This window comes from Gobio gobio (genome assembly GCF_949357685.1).
Source record: "Gobio gobio genome assembly, chromosome: 10".
Lineage (NCBI taxonomy): Eukaryota > Metazoa > Chordata > Actinopteri > Cypriniformes > Gobionidae > Gobio > Gobio gobio.
In genome coordinates, this window is record NC_137116.1 from 57,517,115 (window position 1) to 57,524,904 (window position 7,790).

At 37.5% G+C, this 7,790-nt stretch overlaps 1 protein-coding gene across 1 annotated transcript in view; it reads right to left on the reverse strand.

The window, feature by feature from the left end:
- The window catches only part of LOC307132299 (NACHT, LRR and PYD domains-containing protein 12), a 36,265-nt gene that overhangs the window by 25,897 nt on the left and 2,578 nt on the right, over positions 1 to 7,790 (reverse strand). The gene's annotated exons all lie outside the window — the stretch shown is intronic.

Here is a 7,790-nt window from a genome sequence, read left to right on the forward strand (position 1 = left end):
GGCTCAGTTGTATCCAGGGTCTGAAATTAACTTTTTTGACCCCCAGCCACTTTTTTTTCCTCCTCGACATTAAGCCTGTTCGAGTGCTTGTCCGGGGTTTTTTTGTGTGTGTTGTAAATACAATTTATTCTGAAGAAATATTCTCAACAATGTTCAATCAGCTTTGACATATTTAAATCTGCATATCTTTGATATTTTTACCTTTTATAAAGGGCATTTTTTTCCATAATCTTATTAAATATAGGCTATGCTTCAGCTTTCAGTTTATATTCTTAAATTTGATCTTTAAATATAATAAGACACTGTAGGGCTGTTACCAATCAAATTAAATAATTTACTCTGCAAAATTACAACTGCATTGAAAAATGTTATGAGATTGTTTTAAATATTTTTGAATATACAAATAAGAAAAGTTGGAAAGAATGTTTAAACATGAAAGTAAACCACCAGTAGGTGGCAGCAGGTGACCGTTTTAATGTCATCGAGTCGATTCGTTCAAACGGCTGATTTATTCAAGAAACGACTCTTTCAAACACGGAATCATTCAGTAGCATTGATTTCTCCTCGAGAGGCTGCGCGAGCGTCAACAGCGCAACACTGTTACCGTCAGTTTATTATACATTAGGCTATATATTATTATCCACTATCGATCGCCACTTACGCTTAGACATGTGCCGGTAAACGGTAATACAATATACCGCAATAATGAACATGCACAATATTGTTATCGTGGGTACTTCAAAATACCGTGAATAATTATTTATTACGAATTATTCAGATTTTTAGAATGAATTTTAAGAATACTTTACCCATCAACCGTTTAAAATGAAAAACACGTCAAAGAGGAACGCGCACTGATGTAAATAGACCGTGCATGAGCCGAGCACATGGCGGAACGAGGAGACGCTGAAGTGCACATTCACTTTCAGACAGCAGAGGGCGCTGACGCAACAGCAGAAATGCAGCCGTTTCCCCAGTAATCACATAACCTAATTCATAATACTTAAAGATTTAAGGCTATTCATTTTCAAACTTGCATTTCATATCTTAATCTGGACTAAATTACATGCCCTAGATATTGTTTGAATATGTTCTGACTGTTGTTCAATCACACACTTTACAAGGCTCCAGTATTTAACATTAGTTCCTTCATTAACAAACTGACAACGAAAAATACTTCTAAAGCATGTATTAATCTATGTTAAATGTACATTTCAGCATACCTATTGTTCTTTATAATTCTTTTGCACTTTAATCTGTTTTAAATATTTGTTTACTTTATACATTTTTGTGTATTGCTTTATTGTATTTAAATGTTTGGTTCTTTTGTTATAAGAAAGTGATTTAACCTGTTATAGTATGACACCACTTTTTTTGCAACTTATTTCAATATTGTGATAATACTGTATAGCGTGATAAAAGCTTCAGCAATTAATCGCAACATGAAAATTTGATACCGGCACATGCCTACTTACGCTAAATTAATGCAAAATCATTCTTGCATTTTGTTGATTCCCTAGTTTTTTGTTATTGATGTTTTGATCTGTCTACTAAAATTCTCTTTCACTTGCCCCTTCAAAAATCCACTTGTCCCACAAACATTGTTCCAGTGGCGGCTGGTGATAATTATTTTTGGGGGGGGCGTTTTTTTTTTCAGTGCGAGGTGGGGGGAGGGGCAGTATCAAGATGCATGTTGACTACATTCAAGCATTAAAGAGAAAACAGTGTCTTCACTTTTATCTTTTTACACATTCATTTCCCACATATAAGTTAATGAGGAAAGGAAAAACTAAAGAAAACAGCAACAACAGACTAGCATGTTGACTACTTGATCATAAATGTTGCTCTCCTTTCTTTCTGGCCAGCAAATTTCTCAACGACTCTCTGATTAAAGTCAGTCATCTCAGTAGTGTCATGACGTTTGCATTGTTCAGATATTTGAGGTCTCTTACCCCCGTTGCTGTCCACAAAACTTCAGTACCGACACTTTGAAATAAAAGACAGGGAAAGCAATAAAGGGCATTGCTAACACACATCAGCCAGCCCTAACGATTCTCATAACAAGCGCAGGTGAAGCTCTAAGTGCAGCTTCATCCTCTGTCACTGGCCTGTGCTGGATCTGTAAATCGCGATGGTCCGGTTCGGGATCCTTTATCCTTTTTTTTCTTCCAACGAACGCCTTGTGAAAGAATTTGGTTTAACTGCTGCCATCTCTATGAAAGTGATCATCCCAGCAAGGTTTTGGCGTAGTCGGCGTGACTGTGTCGCCCGCGCACTTTCGCTTTAGTGGCCAAGAGTGTAAAGTTGAATGACAGGTGACGAGAACCAATCAGATTGGATAAAATAACACGCATCCAATTCTGATTCGCCAGGGACCTGCGTCCGGAGGAGGATCTTTAAGAACCAATTAGAGACTCAGATAGACGTCCATTTGTCCGGCGTTCCTCGCGCATGAAACATATTGAAGAACAAATAAAATAGTTAACCCATCAAAGCCAGTTTTTATTAAATGCTGAGGCTCTTACTACACTGTAAAAAAAGAAAAGCTGACATAACTTAAAATTGTAAGGCAACTTGCTGCACAGCGTTTTTGAGTTTACTGAACTTTTACATAAAGTAGTTCACTCAACTCAATTAACTGAGTAAGGTCACATGTCTCCCAATTTAAGATCTTTTGTTCAGCTGACTGAGTATTTATCGCTTTTTTTTTATTTTGTGTTGAAAATTGTTAATACTTTTATTTCACCATCATGGTGATCAGTGTTTTCTTTAGTTGGGCAGTTTGAAGACTTTTTAATGTTAGTGTTTCTCTGACTCATGAATAAGAATATAATCATTGTGTGGTGGTTTAATCCACAGATTTTCTGACTGAGTTTAATACGAGCAATATACTATTAACTTTATTGTGATTTTAGAAAAGCTACAGCACGGTTTTAATCAGAAAAGCTGAATAAGGTTTAAAACTGATTGTACATTAAACACTTTGACCTCCTGAGAGATTTACTCCCACAGTTATCAAGAATCAGCCTATGAATCTCAACAATGGTGACATGCTTCATGCCGCAATGCATGCTGGGAGCCCTGGATGAGTTTTGCATGATGCACCCAGAATGCATTGTTAACGCGTTGCAACTTGTATACTTGTTAACTTGCAATTACAAATCGAATTTACAATTAATTCTAGGTTGGTCCAACAATTGTTGAACCAACTTCTTTTCAGTGGTTAAGCCAACTTTTTTTTGCATTTAATTGTCCAGTTAACTAAAACATAATCATTAGCCTACATTTTTGTGAGTTGGATTTTTTACAGTGTAACAGCCGGCACGTCGTAGGAGTAAACTATTTTATTTTTATTTCACTTTTATATCATTTTTGTATACATGTATATTTCTGGAATTTTGATGGCGCCCTCTATTGACCAGCCGCTACTGGTGGAATACATGTGTATTCGTTTTAACCGAATCGGCACGGGCATCACGGCTCGGTGAATGAATTTACACGGAGAATACACAATATAAAAATAAATAAAACTTGCACGAAAATTAATGTAATGCGGAACTACTGTTAAGGCCTTTGCACACTGAGTCTGAAATTTTCGCATGCGTTTTTTCGTATTCGTGATCCGAAAAATTCGTCACGCACAGAGACCTTGCACACTGAGTCCGATGCGTATTAATTAAATACTAAATTTTTCAACTAAACATCGAAATACATCTAAATAATAAACTAAATTAACCATTTAAACTAAATTACTGATCAAATTATTGATCTAAAGCCCACACTGTCACTGTATGATACTTGAAATTTTTCCAGAATGGCTATACAGCTGAATAAAATTATGCTGCATTATTTTCCTGTTTAACACTGTAAAGCTGCTTTGAAACAATCTACATTGTTAAAAGCGCTATATAAATAAAGTTGACTTGACTTGACTTGACTTAATGAATGCGATACGGAAAAAAACGCAAAACAACACAAAATGCCGTCTTCAAGTAGTGAGGATGACTTTTTTGTAATCTTTCTTAAAAAATGAAAAAGAGGAAATATTGGGTCCATCCACTTCTGCGATTGCGTAGAGAGGAAGGAGAGTTCCTCTTATCAAGGAGCGTTGCGGGATTATCCAGACCGATTCAAAGTTACCTTTAGAATGTCAGTGGCTCCGGTTGATTTGCTAGCGATACTGGAGCCACATATTAAAAAGAAGACCACAAATTTCCGTGAATCAATTTACCCTGAACAGAGACTATGTCTAAATGTATGGATCCGCACGCGCGCACACACACACACGGTTTACAGGAACTTGGTGTGCTATATAGCTGTGATATAATAATATTTGTATATATAATTGTAGGTATCTGAGCACTGGCAATTCATTCCCCAGCATTGCCAGCAGTTTTAGTTTGGGCATCAGCTGTAGATGGAAAAACGGATGCGAAAAACGCAGAAAATCGAACCTGTTCCGATTTTTTTTTGACGGACGAAAGTTTCGGAGGCAGTGTGCAAGCGTAATTGACATAACGTGAGGTCGAATTTATTTTTTGACGTGCGAAAATTTCGCATGCGAATTTCGGACTCAGTGTGCAAAGGCCTTTAGAGAGAGACGTGGTGTGTGTGAGAGAGAGAGAGGCGCGGGCACGATGCCGTGATCGAACAGTGGAAACATAAAAACAATACTCCGTCATTTTGTTCATACAGGACATCCTTCAAACTGCAAAGTGTTTGCTTATATTTTTGTACAATCGCAATAAAACAAAACATTGTGCTTTTGTCAAACTGTAAACTCTTGTCAAACTGTAACCTACAACTGTCATCAAACCAAAATCTCTCTCACACACAAATCGTACTACAGGCCAGGGACTGGCCATCTGGCGTAGCGGGCGTTTTCCCGGTGGGCCGCTGGACAATGTGGGCCGTCCCGTTGCTACGTAAATATATGAAGAATAAATTACAGTAAAACTACGTAGCCTATATCCCTCCGTCAGCCCAGACCAATGGCCCGCGCAGCCCACTTGAGGCAAAACTCTATAGCCTGCTCAGTCCCAGTGTCTCATGGTGCGTTCACACCGGACGCGATTCGCGCGAGTGATTTACATGTTAAGTCAATGCAGAGACGCGAAATGGCATTCTGCGGCGCGATTCGCGCGATTGAGGCGGAGTGAATGACGCGAATTGACCGTTTTGAACGCACGATTCGCGCGAATCGCTCAAGTTGAAAAATCTGAACTTTGGCGGATATTTCGCGCCGCGTTAACCAATCAGGAGTTTGGTAGTGACAACAATGAGGAGAAAATCTGTATATTAATATCTGGTTCAGACAATATGATTATCACTGTGATAACATTAAATGACATGAAACACAACCCAGTCTCTTTTTGTTAAATGCAAGTTTATGTATGATCAATAATACAAAAGTATAATTAATGTATAACAAGCTATACATGAAATAAAGCAAACAATGCAGTCAAACATTCAAAGTCAGTTGTGTAAAAGCGCTCGTCAATGTCAAAATGTTTGCGATATCCAATCAAATTGAAGGAGGCGGGATTTACTGTCCACAGTTAACTTAAGCAAGCCGAGGTCAGAGCTGAATATGGGTCAATGGCAGATGAGTCAAATTGCTACAGCAATATTTTCCGACTGTTAACGATTTTAAAAATGTTGAACGACAGACATTAATTTCCAGGGATGTAAACTACTGCTGACCTTTTAGAATGAATCAGATTGTAATGCCTTTTACGTTATTCATCACAGAATGCACAAATAAACATTGGTGTAGGTGTCGCAGTTTTCAGCATATCAGAGGGAATGTTTGTCTCTCTGTTTCCAGGCTTTCTTCAGTAATTTCACAATCATTTTCAAATTATTCATAATACTCAAAATATATTTCTGAAACGTAGGCTTAGCCTACACATATATCATGCTAAAACTGGCAACTTTCATATTCAAGTAGCCAATGGAAAGTGTCATATATGAAAATAAATATATAATTTGCTAGTTAGTTCACATGCATTATTTTACCCACTGGTAATCAAAAGTTTGAAATAATTAAGACTTTTTTTAAATGTTTTTGAAAGAAGAAGGCTGAATTTCTTTGATCAAAAATACAGTAAAGTACACAAATATTAAGAAATATACAATTTCCAATAGGCCTAGTTGTTTTCTATGAGAATGTATTGTAAAATGTAATTTATTTCTGTAAAAGCTGACTTTTCAGCATCGTCACTTCAGTCAGTGTCACATGATCCTTCAGAAATCATTTTAATATGCTGTATTTTTCATATAATTTTTAAACTCTTTTCCTCTCTTTGAGCTCTATTCCATAAAATGACAGATGTCTAGATACTATAGCCATTAGAAAGGCACCCTAAAACAGTCCACATTCTGCACTACATCCTAAGTCTTCTAGACCATAGCATTCATTGTATACGGTCTGATTTTATGGTTGGTATTGAACTTAATGATAAACATCAAACAGTCTGAGGTTTCAGACTCACAACTGAAACTGCTTTTGCTCACCATATGAAATCTCGCTCTGCATGACTGGAGAAGATATTGTGAGAACTCCTGATGTTCACGAGCGATAGATGTCCGTCTGTCTGTCCGTCCGTCTGTCTGTCTGTCTGTCTGTCTGGTGTGTGTCTGTCTGACAGGCTGATTAGTGGTCGTGGCGTTATTAGACTTGTTTTTTTTTTTTTTTTTTTTTTGCTGACGGCCCTCGGTTGGACGGCCGTTCTGGACTTTTCCAGAACACACAGATTGTCCCTGGATAAGTCACACCCTATGCACTATGAGTTTCCCCTCTGGTATTCGTTTTAGAACTCCTTTCAGCAAAACAAATCGGTTTAGACAGTCATTTATCCCTTCAGCTGTCAACATTTTAAAGGTCCTGTTCTTCGTGATCCCATTTTTCAAACTTTAGTTAGTGTGTAATGTTGCTGTTAGAGCATAAACAATACCTGTAAAATTATAAAGCTCAAAGTTCAATGCCAAGCGAGATATTTTATTTAACAGAAGTTCCCTTTCAAAGTGTAATGAAGACTGTAGAATGCACTGATTACTGTTATGGTTCTAAATCACCGTAGAGAATTATGTACTGAATTGATGTCCAGTGTCTCGGAGAGGAGTAAAGACGCCAGAGAAATAGATCAAATTCACTCAATGTATTGATTGGTTAAATGCAAGAATGAATCATTTGCTCACAATGTCCACAAATAAAAACAAATAAAATACCGTAGGCCTACGGAAATAACCAAACAATATAACAGTGTGCTTTGATGCAAAAGATACAATGAAAATAAGTGTACTCAGTCTTAGAAAGTCACTTCTGAGTGCTCTATGATCAATCTATAGTTTAATGGCCTTCATCCACTGGGCGTCGTTTATTTTCAATAACACGCACCGCATTTCTTCCTTTCCTTCATTGCCATTCATCTGCCTCACGTTGTTCTTCACAGAATGCGCGAGACTTCCGATTAAGCTCCGCCTACTCGGCAGACGCAACACGTATACAGAACACTGTACAACTATTATAATGAACTAATGTGAACTTGAACATGGCCTTTTGCACACAAAGCCTACACTCTAAAAAAAAAAAGGTTCTATATTGCACCAAAAATGGTTCTTGGCTCGTAATCATAGGGGAACCTTTTTTAGTGCTATATAGCACCAATTTTGGTGCTTCAGTGGTTCTTCAGCGGTTCTTCAGAGGTTCTTCACCGGTTCTTTGACTAAGGTGCTATATAGCACCTCTGAAGAACCGCTGAAGAACCACTGAAGCACCAAAATTGGTG